The sequence below is a fragment of the Phodopus roborovskii genome, unplaced genomic scaffold (assembly GCF_943737965.1).
Source record: "Phodopus roborovskii unplaced genomic scaffold, PHOROB, whole genome shotgun sequence".
NCBI lineage: Eukaryota > Metazoa > Chordata > Mammalia > Rodentia > Cricetidae > Phodopus > Phodopus roborovskii.
This window is the reverse complement of record NW_026126511.1, coordinates 49,704,902-49,717,475: the sequence shown is the minus strand read 5'-3', so window position 1 is coordinate 49,717,475 and position 12,574 is coordinate 49,704,902. Positions and strand designations below refer to the sequence as shown.

General features: G+C 46.9%; 1 protein-coding gene and 1 pseudogene across 1 annotated transcript in view; both read right to left on the bottom strand.

Moving 5' to 3' along the window:
• Nucleotides 1-632, bottom strand: part of Blk (BLK proto-oncogene, Src family tyrosine kinase) — a 44,064-nt gene extending 43,432 nt beyond the window's left edge. Inside the window, exon 1 of the mRNA XM_051195514.1 lies at nucleotides 201-632. The gene's annotated coding sequence lies outside the window, so the exon portion shown is untranslated. The remainder of the gene's footprint in view (nucleotides 1-200) is intronic.
• A 9,685-nt stretch (nucleotides 633-10,317) lies between these two features.
• Nucleotides 10,318-11,195, bottom strand: LOC127230051 (glyceraldehyde-3-phosphate dehydrogenase-like; annotated as a pseudogene).
• Between the last annotated feature and the right edge of the window lie 1,379 nt (nucleotides 11,196-12,574).

The window sequence follows — 12,574 nt, the reverse complement described above, 5'->3', positions numbered from 1 at the left end:
ACCCTTTCCGTCTTGGCGCCTCAGACACATGATCTACTCTGAATGGATGAACTTATCCATAGCCATAGCATAGAGCACGCGGATTCCATGTATAACACCCACAGCAGCGACCCTGCCCACTCGTTCATCCTGGAGGCCTCAGAGCACTGTTCACACCACATAGAGAAATGAACTGCTCAGAACGCAGCTGACAGACGTACCTTTCAGGGCTTCAACAGCTTCTCATCATGGCTCTTCAGATCCCAGGGTGCTTCTGAGTGAGGAAACTTCTAGCAGTAACCAGAAATCTCTGGACCCAGTTAAGAAAAATCAATCCCATCCCCAGAGGGATTCTTCTCATCTCAGTAATCTTTGGTCGCTCACAGCTTCCTGCCAGCAGCACACAGAGGTGTGTGTTTCCCCCCTGTTGTGGTCAGGCCTCCATCAGCTGCCCCCGAGAAGCAGCTCAATGTGAGCGCCACCCTCCAGCCAAGTCTACTGGGGACTTCTGGCTCCTCAGACCCAGAGATGCTTCTGAGTAAGTTCCCTGGACACCCAGCCTTCAGCCATGCTGGTCATGATGTCCCTCCACCGCCCCAAAGTTTTCTCATGGGTTTTGGTTTCACCACGTGGCTGGTGCTTTCCCTCAGATGGTACGGCAGGGTTAACACACCCCCCGGCTAACTCTAGGAAGTATTTTTCAGTGGCCACCTGTGGAAACTAGGGAGGTGTCCTCTCAGTCCTTTGCTTTTTAAATGATGCTAATATTAGTGAGATCACAGGATGCTATGCCCATTCAATGGCAGAATGGGTGTGACTAAAGTGTATGGAACTGATGCTCAGTAAATATAAATGGCCCACATTTGATAGTGCTGCAGCCAGTGTGTGATTCTGGTCTCAAAGGCTCTTCAAATGACCATGCTACTTGGCAATGGAACTCAGAGAAGAGAGAGTGAGGTGATGGGAAGGATCCTAACACCACGGTTGGGCATATCCTTCCCCACATCAGGCAAGGGGCAAATGGGACCAAGAGGGTTGCTGAAAGGACCTGCTGGCCCAGCAGTTATCATGGGTCACTGATCACCCGTGCATCCAGGCATCGAAGGGAACCGGTGGTCTGGGAGCTTTGATGAAGTGTGACATCAGCCTGCCAGTTTCTACACCACAGCCCATGTTTCCTTCCTGGGAGCTTCCTTCCTGGGAGTTCCAGGCTAAGACAGTGTTCACTGCAAGTCCTTATAGGAAAGAGCTAACAAATGTTCTTTGCAGCAGGATTGAAGTGCTTGGGTTCTAAGCACTGTTACTTGTCCCCAAAGGTTGGGGGGGGGGGCGCTGGCTTCAGGTCTGAATGTTCCTATCACAGTATTTAGGACAGAGTAAACAGCTGGAGTGTTCAGCTGCAGCAGCACATGTGTATGGAAAACCAGAGGGACATCTCAGAACGTATTCCTCAGGTGTTTTGTTTTGATTTTGCAAGGTTACTCATTGGCTTAAAACTTGACAAACAGGGTAAGAAGGCTGGCCACTGCACCCCAGGAATCCTCCTGTCTCCACTTTCTTCAGGCAGGAATCACAACCACTCAGCAGCTTTTGTTTTAAAGTAGGTTCTAAGGACCAGGCTTGGATTATTCATGGTGCAAAAAAGCACTTTACCAACTGAACAGAGAATGTTTGGACAGCTTTTGTGCACTTGAACCTGAGGTTAGGAAGAATACACTGTTCATCCACCCAGAGACAGAGCGGGAGAGTTCACTGAGATTCCAATTTGCTGGCTGTAGATTATGGCCTTTGTCTTAGTTTAGCCTGAGAAAAACTCACCCTGTGTTTGCCACAGAGATTGGACTCTGGCTCTCTCTCTCTCCCCCCCCCCTCTCTCTCTCTCTCTCTCTCTCTCTCTCTCTCTCTCTCTCTCTCTCTCTCTCTCTCTCTCTCTCTCTCATGGATTCCAGCAGCCACTCAGAAAAGAACAAGGAAATGATGCTGGTGTTGGCTTCAGATGTCTGAGCAGAAGTGAAAACTGACTTCAGCCATTTTTGTCCTCACAAAGTCACAGGGCCTCTAAGAACATGGGTGGGAAAGAGATGATGGTAAAGGATGCGGGGTTAGACGGGTATCCTTTGTCAGACATTGTAGGAAGTCAGGGAGCCTCAAAGAGGTCTTTTCGGGGCAGGGCTGAGACCAGACCCTACTGACTCTCCCAGCTCTGTGTTCAGCCTGACAGCCTCCCTCTGTCACTTTCCCCCATTTATTTTTATGAATTTGAGGTGACTTATGCAAAACTCAGGGCTCTCTTTCCATGACTCTACACCAACCTCCTGGTAAACTCGAAAGATGTGAGCAATAGAACAGTTGAGTGGAAAAAAATTAAGATAATCTAACCCAAGAGCCACCTCCAAGTGTGTGAGACCTTGGGTAGTTCCCTTTTAATGGCAACAAGTATACTATTAGAAAAAATTGTCAACAAAACAAATATAAAGAACAACCATTCAGCTCCCTGGAAAATGACCCATTATTAAGAACTTCTATTGTGCCAGGATGACCATTACTCTGTGGCCTTATTGAACTGCCCACCCTGCAATGTGCTATCTTGGATAAGGAAATCATAGATTTGCTAGTACCTGTGGTGGGCTTGGTCCAAAGGCCGATGGAAACTGGTGGCTGTAACAGGTAGAGGAAGAAGATTTGGCTTGGGGGGTAGAGAAGAATTTCTGAAGTTTATGGGTTCAAGGTCATATGTTCAGTCAGACAAGAAGTGGGAAAGACTAGTTTTCCCAGCTTAAGTTTCTAGCTTTGGCCCAGGGTAGAAACTCAGCCAGAACTGGAAGATCCTTCAGGCAAGGTGGCTATGATGAAGTCCAGATAATAAAATCTCTACACACATCCAGTGGATTGCTAACACAAGCATAAGTGCAGTGGGGGGGGGGGAGACCCAAGAGACTACAGCCAAAAGTGAGCTCAAAAGGGAGATGAGGGGGTTGCTGTACAGCTGTTTCTCCATCCACACTCAGCTTGGGCAGCTCTTCTCCTCTCCTGTGACCACTGTTTTGTTTTCTTGATTGTCCTGGTGAGAATATGCATGCTTCTGCCATTGCTCAGTAAACTGTATATATATCTATAAAGGCTCAAAAATGTTTACAATTTCCCATCTGATGCTCTAGCTGGTTTTGAGGGTAGGCTATCAAGGCCTTCAACTATTACTATATTGGTATCCATTTCCTTCTCCAGTTCTACACATATTTCCTTTATACATTTAGATGCTCTGATCTTAGATCAGATATGGCCATATTCCTTACATCTCCCGGGCATTATATATAAAACTTCATTTTATCTAAAGCCCATTTCATTTAACAAACAGCTACTCTGCTTTCTCTTGATTACCTCTTGCCTGGGATATTTTTTCCAATTTTGTTCCTTCATTCCAGCCTATAAATAACCCTTCAGTTTGAAGTATTTAATGGTCATGTTTGGTCCTTTGACTATGTCATCTCAGTCTCCTAGGCTGCTAAGTTTTTACTAAGAAGTGTGCTTATAGTGTCACAAGGCTACTGTATGTGATTCCTTCCTGTCCAGAAGGGACAGTGAGAGCTTCACTTCTAAGGGAGTACAGTGGGGTAGGCTCTGGGCAGCCCTATCAACTTGGGGTTAACGTAAGTCTTCAGTAGCAAAAGCTGTGAGTGATCATGACAATAGCAAGGGTGCTAGGGATTCCCAGGGGATCCCAGGACATTCTTCTTTAAACATGGGAGAAAGTCATGGCCAAGGAGAAGCCTCTTGGCACTGAGCTGCTTTACTGACCTGGGACTGGGACAATGCACCCAGAATGCTTTTCATGCTCTGCTTGCAGCCAGTCTCAAGTTACATGCTCCACTGTGGGCTCACAGCCTCCTAACTGCACTCCAGAGCTCTCTGGAACCTATTTTCATCTGTGGTTGTTATGAAATCACTGTTTTTGTGGATAAACAAAGGGTGGGGGCACCCAGGCTGCCATCTTGCTGACATCATCTCACCTCTATTTCATTTCTTAAATGTTAGCTTGGCCAACTAAGTGGATTTTCAATACTTCTCAAGCCACTGGCTCCATGGAGCAAAGACTCTATGGCTATGTGGAATTTCTGGAAAAATACAGGTGGTTGCAGGCCATGGCAGCAGGCATGCACGCAGGGTAAAGCTGGGGTCCCAGTTTACAAACTGGTCAGCTGTGACAGTCCCACTGTGTCCCCCAACTATCTGAACCTCAATTTCCCTATCTTTAACATTAAGACAACAAAACCCAGGTCTTGGGGTTCTTGTGACAATGGGTCTTTTAAGTAGCTGGTCCCTAATGTTCATTACTTCTTTTAAATATCACAAGCCCTGACACATGGGACCTAATGGGCTTCTGGTAGCTAATAGCTTGGAACTTGCCTAGCCTGCTTGAAGCACATTTCCTTGCCTTAAAATGTGGATGATGTTAACATCGATCTTCTAAGGTTTCCAGGTCCCTAGCATGATGTCCCCTCAATGTATGTTAGAGGTGACTCACACCTGTGCCCCATCTCTCTGTGACTGCTTTCTTGCAGAGTTCCACCAGCCTGCTCATTTCCAGCTGCCACTAGTCACAAAGCTGAGGCTTTCCTGGCCATGACAACTGTCTGTACTCACATAGAAACTCCAACTGAGTAGTAAAGGTCCTCCCACTTTACCTCAAGTCTTCCCAGGGAATTTTCCTGGGTGTATACTACTCTAGACCCCAGGCTCCATCACCAACCTCACTTGGAAGGACTAGCCTATATCCTGAAGGACAATCACAGCATCTGAACAGTGTGAGTCCTCTCCACTCCTTCCTCTAGGCAGCAAATCCCACGAGTCCCTCTCCAGCAGGATGTGTGCAGACCCTCTTCTGCCCATCTTCATGGCTAGGTTGGGGCACTGGCAGCCTAGACAGTCATCTCTGACCAATTCTCAAGCTCTTCTCCTCTCCTGTGACCACTGTTTTGTTTTCTTGATTGTCCTTGTTAGTCCCTAGAAGGACTTGTAAAGAGACTTTGCTCATTGGCTTGTTTGATTGCTGTTGCCTGACTACACACGCTAGGATAAAGGGTAAGACCCATGAGAAGGGATAGACTGTCTTTCCTGCCACCGTACCTGTAGTAGCCTCCAGCAGTCACAATTGTCAAGTGACTGAAGGAGTTGTCATATCTGGGTTAAGGAAGGCTTCAAGTCAAAAGCCAGGAAGCAGTTTCAAGAGACTGAATTCCAGGCTTTCCATCTGCAGGCCACTCTTCTTTTCTCTCCAGCATGTGCTTCTTGGAAAACCCTTTCCAGACCTCCATTCCACAATCCCACTAATGATGGCTTTTAGAGCAGCGGTGCTGGGTGCTTCCAAGTCCTGAAGGCTGAGCAGCCTGCCACAAACTAAGCTTTCTTAGTAACTCAAAGGTCAGAAGCCTTTACAGTTCAGGCACTGCAAGCCCCCTGAGACCCTAGAGGATGTCCTGGCTGCAGGGTGGTCTTACAGGCCTTGGTGCCCAGGAGGTCTTCCCATGGCAGCTGTAGATGGTGGTGGTGAGTAAGGTCACTCCACATGACACCAAACACATACAGGAACAGGCTGGATCAGGGATTGGGCTGGGCAAGCACAGTGGTTTCAGGAGTTAGCATGGTGGGTTCTCTCTAGGGAAGAAGACACCACTTCTTCCTTAGGGCAGGACTCCAGGATGGCTCAGCAGCAGCTGGTACCCTCTGACTACTTGCTTGGCCTGGGGATCCTTCCAAATCTGTCAGAATACTTCGTCTTCACTTCTTATTCCTGGGCTGAGTTGTTGCTTTGTTTCCTAACAAACATTCCTGCCCAACACACCAAAGAACACATGTAAAAAGGATAGAGTTGAGGGAACAAGTCAAAGTGGGGGGGGATAAGAGTGAAAAGATTAACAAGTGTGGAAGAGCAACAAGCAACAGCCTCCTGGAAAGCTTCTCTGCTTGCCCAGGGAACATTCCTGGCTCTGGATCTTTTAGAGCCGAGTGTGGAGCACACACAGGCTGAGAAATAAGCGTCTGGAAGCAGATCAGCACCTTCAGAGACCTGGTTCTCCCGAGCTTGGGACAATAAGATCATCCACCCGTGTTCCCAAGTACCTAGTGGGTGTTCCTTGCTGGAGACACAGTAGGCATAGCCTTTCCAATCCCAAAGGCAAGGCTGAGGAACAAGGCTCCTTGGCCATTTCCTAGCACACAGTAACTACATGCATGTGGTGTGTGTGTGTGTAAGAGCAGACAAGAGAAGGTGTGGCCCTGTGTAAAGACCTTTTTTCTGCTTTGAGAACTTGGTGAGGCAGACTGTGGACAAATCACTTTAACCCTGAGATTCAGTTTTCCCATCTATGGAAAGCAAACAAAATTGCCATCATGCTTAGCAAAATGTGTAGTGTTGTTGATAGGTTATTAAGTTAATAGTTAAAATAATGTGGTGCTGACTACTTTAGACACAGCCAGATTGATATAACTGAATAGAATGATCCTCACTTATACTAAAATAAGTTAAAATGCTGGAATTTTAAACTAGCGCAGAAAGGAAAAACAACTCTGAAAAGGATGTTGAGGAACTTGCACATTTGTACAAAAACAATAAAGTGTATATTGAGCTTTTGTGGAATATTACTTTAAGATGTGTTACATTTGTTTATGCTGTGGAGCATTTGCTTTAATGATGCAAAGATGTGTTGTATTCCTTTTTGCTGCATTTAACTCTGTAAAGTTGTGTTACTTTCCTGTCTAAAACACCTGTTTAGACTAATAAAGAGCTGAAGAGCAAATAGCTTGGCAATAGGAAGGACAGTGGGACTGTCAGTCAGAGAGAATAAAGAGGAGGAGGAATCTGGGAAGAAGAGATCAAGGCAGAACAAGAAAATGAGAGGAGAGAAGACACTAGGGGCGAGCTACCCTGCTACATAGCCAGCCGCGGAGTAAGGGGGGAAAAGGCATACAGAAATAAAGGTAAAGCCCAGAGGCAGAAGATAGATGGGATAATTAGTTAAGAAAAACTGTCTAGAAACAAGCCCAAGCTAAGGCTTGGCTTTCATGAGTAAGACTGTGTGATTTATTTGGGAGCTGGGTGGTGAGCCCCAAAGAACTAAAGAACAATAGAGCCAGACAGTAAAACAAAACAAAACAAACAAACAAACAAAAAAACCCAAAAAACAAAAAACAAAACAAAAAACAAAAAAACAAAACAACTACCTTGATTTTCATTGGTAACCAGAGAAATGAAAACATCATTGGGGTTCCATCATTTCCTTCCTAAACAGACAATCAGGAGTCAACTTGGTCAACAAGTTAGTGCAATGGTCCTACTGTCAGCTGTGTGGTTAGTTATATCCCTGCAGGGACCATCCTATTGTGCTGGAGAAGTGCGGGGAGGCTGGATGAGATCACAGCGAGGAGGCTGGAACACCTGGAATATCCATCAGGAAGGGAAGGTCAGACCTGTGCACAGCTGCAGCAAATTCCCACAGCAGAGAGAGAGACACTGGAATAATGTTTGTATGGTCAACAGCAGGATCTTTGGCTTTGATGCAGAAAAGAATTTCTGGAAGAGCCAGTGAGAAGCAGCTTTGGAATTTATTTAAAAAATAGAAAAGTGCCCAGGGAAAGAACGGGTACAGGGTTCTCAAAGAAGAATCTCAATTGTCTCAGCATTAGCCACAATGTATCTTTACAAGTGGCTCTCAAGATACACCTCAAAGGGGTTGCTGAGAAAATTCTCAAGTCTCTCTCTCTCCCTCTCTCCCTTTCCCCCTCTCTCTCCCTCCCTCCCTCCCTCCCTCCCTCCCTCTCTCTCTCTCTCTCTCTCTCTCTCTCTCTCTCTCTCTCTCTCTCTCTCTCTGTGTGTGTGTGTGTGTGTCTACACATGATTGCAGATGCCCATGTAGGCCAGAAGAGGGATTGAAGTTCCTTGGAGATATAGTTACATATGTTATGAGTCACACAGAACCAAACTCTGATCCTCTGGAAGAGCAACAAGCCCTTTTAACTGCTGAGTCATTTTCCCAAGCCTTTAAAGACTTTATTCTAATTTTAATTATATGTGTGTAAGGGGAGGAGTTGGAGGATGTATGCATGAATACAGGTGCCCACATAGAGGCCAGAGGCATTAGATTCCTTTGGAGATGAAACCACAGACAGTTGTGAGCTACTGGATGTGAGCTCTAGGAATTGAACTCAGGTCTCCTGGAAAAAAACAGTATGTGCTCTTAAACATGGAGCCATCTCTCCAGCCTATAGCATGCTTTATAAAGCAGTGTTCATTAGGCAAATATATTAAAAAATATGACACAGCTCACTATGTATGGTAGGAAAGTGAATGTTATTTTTGGGGCAGGGACACCTGGCTTCATTTAAAAATTTTTCCCACACCTGCCTACACACTGAAGTCCCCCAGTTAGAGCTAGTAGAAAATGAATGTTCTAGAAGAGTCTGGAAAACCAGGGATGAGGGGACAAAGGACTCTAGGGGTTCCAGGCATGATGCCAAACAGGAATGGCTGAGGATGTTTCCTTCAGAGAGGGACCACAGGGAAGGACGTAGCCTCATCCCGAGCCATTTTTCCTGCCTGCAGCTAGTTCTTCTCCTCGGTCACATTCTGCTGCCTGCTCACCCAGCTGTGAGGACAGCCAGCCCTGCCCCTTCAGTTCCCAGGGCAGGCACCCTTCCTCTCTTGCCTGCCTTGGGAAACAGGCTCTGTGGAGACAGAGGCTGAGCCTAGAGTTTGCACATTGTGGGGTTTTCTTTATTTCTGAGTTAGGCTGTCTGTCTTTGGGCCCTTGGTTGCTCTAAATCCAGCTTTCCATGGAACTGAGAACCCCCACTTTGTCTTCAGAAATCCCTCCCTTCCCATACCACTATATCTTTCCTGCTAACCCTGGCCTCACCCCACACTTCAGCCCAAAGCAGTTGTTCCCACACAAACTCATGGAGACAGTGACTCAGGCCAAGTCAGGGTTTCTGTGCCAGAGAGTACCTCAAGTCTCCTTCCCTCAGGCAAAAGTACTGGCCTACAAGGGATGATGTCAGGTCCAGGAAATAAGTGCACTCACCCTGTGTTTCCTTCCTCAGCCTGGTTCAGTTCACAGGGTTCCAGAAGCAGGGTGCAAAGAGCTCCTCAGCCTAAGCCAGGAGGAACAGGGAGACAGTTGTGTTTTCCAAATTGTAACTACAGAGCAGAAACACCCATTAGCCCCTTGCCTGAGTCTGAGCTTAAAGCCAGGAAAGAATACATGAGAGGGACAAGTCAATACGGCCAGGGATGCAGGCTGCTGCACACTGGGAGCTGGAGGGTACAGTGAGGGGCATGGGCAGCTTCCATGCCAGGCTGAGGCCAGAAGCACTGGCCAGGAGGCAATTCTCTAGCCTTAGTTTCTCCTTCTATAGCTGTGTCACAGTTTACCCCTTCCTGATCTCCTGAAAATGGAGACAATGTGATCCACAGTTCCCTTTCAGCCCTTAGAAAAGAGGTGAACTCATAAAGGCCCGTTATGGAGAGGGGAGACACCTGCCTCTGGCTTGCTATAGTCAATTCAGGGGTGGGAGCATCCAGCTTCCATTCCACAGCAGAGGTGAGCAAGATAGACAGTCCAGGAAGCTCCTCACTGTTTCCCTGGACCTCTCTTCTCACCCCATTTCATTCCTAGCATAAAAGACAAAAGGCCCAATTTACCCTCTACCCACCTTATTGGTAAACACTCTTCCAGAACACTCTTGAATCAGTGGGTCAGCCCATCTCCCCAGCCCTACTCTCTTAAACATCATCAATAAAGTTTACTGTTCCACCCCACCCCTACCCATGTAAAAAGGCTGGAGGCTCCCTAAGCCCCTCCCCTTCTTCTGGGGGGGTCTGTGAGGGGAGATGCTCAGTGTTGGGGGCTCAGTTGGGACAATGACTCTGTGGTGGTTTGGAAGAACCAAGCAGAATGGCACTATTCGGAGGTGTGGCCTTGTTGGAGGAAGCGTGCCACTGTGGGGGCGGGTTTTGAGGTCTCTTTTGCTCAAGTTTCCCTCCATGTAACAGCCAGTTGACTTCCTGGTTCCTGGAGCTCCAGCACCACATCTGCCCGTGTGCTGCCCTGCTTCCCGTTATGATCACGATGGACTGAACCTCTGAAACGATAAGCAAGCCATCCCAGTTAGATGTTTTCTTTACAAGGGTTGCTGAGGTCATGATGTATCTTCACAGCAGTAAGAAGCCTAACTTAGACTCCTCAGCAGCTGAGGGCCTCTCATCACTCTCATGTTCTTGCTGGGATGGATGGTCCAAGACTTCTTACCAAGATCCACCACCCTGTTGCTATAGCCAATTCATTATCATACTGGGAAATGAGTTTTTACAAAGTTGCCATTGAAAACAATGCCAGCATCAAAGGTGAAAGAATGGGCACCACATTTAAAGTTGCAGGAGACAACCTACTCCTCCGTATAGCCCAGGATGCCCTTTAGAGGGACCTCCAATTCCTGCTTCAGCTCCTTGATGTCACCATACTTGGCAGCTTTCTCCACAGTGGACACACTTGGGGTATGAACAGAGATGGCCATGCCTGGGAGCTTCCTGTTCAGCTCTGGAATGACCTTGCCCACAGCCTTGGCAGCACCAGTGGATGCAGGGATGATGTTCTGGGCAGTCTCGCACCCATCATGCCATAGCTTCCCAGAGGGGCCATTCACAGTCTTCTCGGTGGGAGTGATGACATGGACTATGGACATGAGGCATTCTACAATACTAAAGTTGTCATGGATGACCTTGGCTGGAGGGCTAAGCAGTTGTACAGGGAACATTGTTGAGAATCTTAAGTGAATTGTCATACTTCTTATGGATCACAAACATGGGTACATCAGCAGAAGGGGCAGAGATGTTGGCTCTCTTCACCCTACCCTTCTCCAAGGTGGTGAAGACACCAGTCTCCACAACATACTGGGCACCAGCATCACCCCCTCTGATGTTTGTGGGATCTTACTTCTGGAAGATAGTGATGGCCTTCCCATTGATGACAAGCTTCCTATTCTTGGCCTTGACTGTGCCATTGAACTCAACTGTGAGTAGAGTCACACTAAAACATATAGACCATGTAATTGAGGTCAATAAAGGGATAAGTAATGACAGCAATGTCCCCTTCTCCAGAGTTGAAGGAGGCTGTGGTAACCAGGTGCCCATTTCAGCCAAATCTGTTCATTCTGACCTTCATCATCGTGTCTCAGGCATGAGGCTAGTACTTCATGAGAAGACATGGATGTTTCTGGAATAGAGGGGAGCAGAGAGCCCTCCATGCCTTCTTTAATGGAGGAAAATAGAGATAAGTGATAATAATACATACTATTCATGCATCGGTTCACCTACACAGCAGCTTTCACATTCCAACCCTGTGCTGGACTCCAAGAACATTCCAGAAACACAAGTGAATACACCACCATCCCAAACTCACAGAACTTGAAATATCCCAAGAAGGCAGATGACAGATGAATGACCATACGGATATGTCACGGTATCCTGGGTGATAGGGAAAACAGGTCCTCCAGGGGCAGCAATTAGTGTGTGTGTGTGTGTGTGTGTGTGTGTGTGTGTAGAATAGAGAATGTATGCATGCATTCTAGTATCTGCAAATAGTAACATTTGACTAGAGTTGTAAAGTCCAGTCACACAGTTGTCTATAGATACATTCACGTGAGTATGTTTGGTTGTGAGTGGGACGTATAAATGAGGACAAGAACTGTACTTTTGTTATTTTAAGGTGTGTGTGTGTGTGTGTGTGTGTGTGATTGTGCAAGAGAGTTAGATACCTACAGAAGTCATAAGAGGGCATCAGGTCCCCAAAGGTTGTAAGTCTCCCTCCATCAGTGGTAGGAATTCAAAACTCTGCAAGAGCAGCACACACTCTTAATGGTTCAGCCACATTTCCAGCCCAAGAACATGTGTTTTAATCGTAGCCACTGCCTGTTTTCGTTTGTTTGTTGTGTGTGTGTTTATGTTTGTTGTTTGTCCTAGTGTAATTTTTCAGACTGAGCTCTCATAGACTTGAGTGCTTAACATGGTTGGGCTCTGGGGCTGGGGTGGCTGCTTGGGGAGCATAGGGGCTGTGAGGAGCGTTTACCATCACACCGAGGCACTGCAAGCATTGTTTTTTCACCCTTGAAAGGCTTCAAAGACAACCCAGCCCTTCCATGCCATGAGTACGTTTGTATATGGGTGCAGAAATGCCCACAGAAGTGTCTAGGGAAACTGAGGTCAGGATGGGGGAGAATAGTGAGGTCTTACAGGGCAGGCACTGTAGAAGGGGGGGGGCTTCCCCATTTCTTTCTTTCCTTCTCTTCCTCACTTTCTCCGGCCCCTTCCAGAAGGACCATCTTTAAGAAAGGCTGACTTTGCGCTGAACTGGAACAGTAGCTGGAGGTGTCTCTGGATGGCCCTTGCTCAAGTAATAATGGCTCTTTGTGCTTCTTAGTTTTTATGTAGTCTCCAGTATGATAAGCAAGCCCATCCCTGTGTGTCTGGCTCCCTTGATCCCACTTTTATGACTTCAGGTCTCTGTGAAGGAGAAACAAAGGCAGGCGCCTTACTTTACTGTGAGTC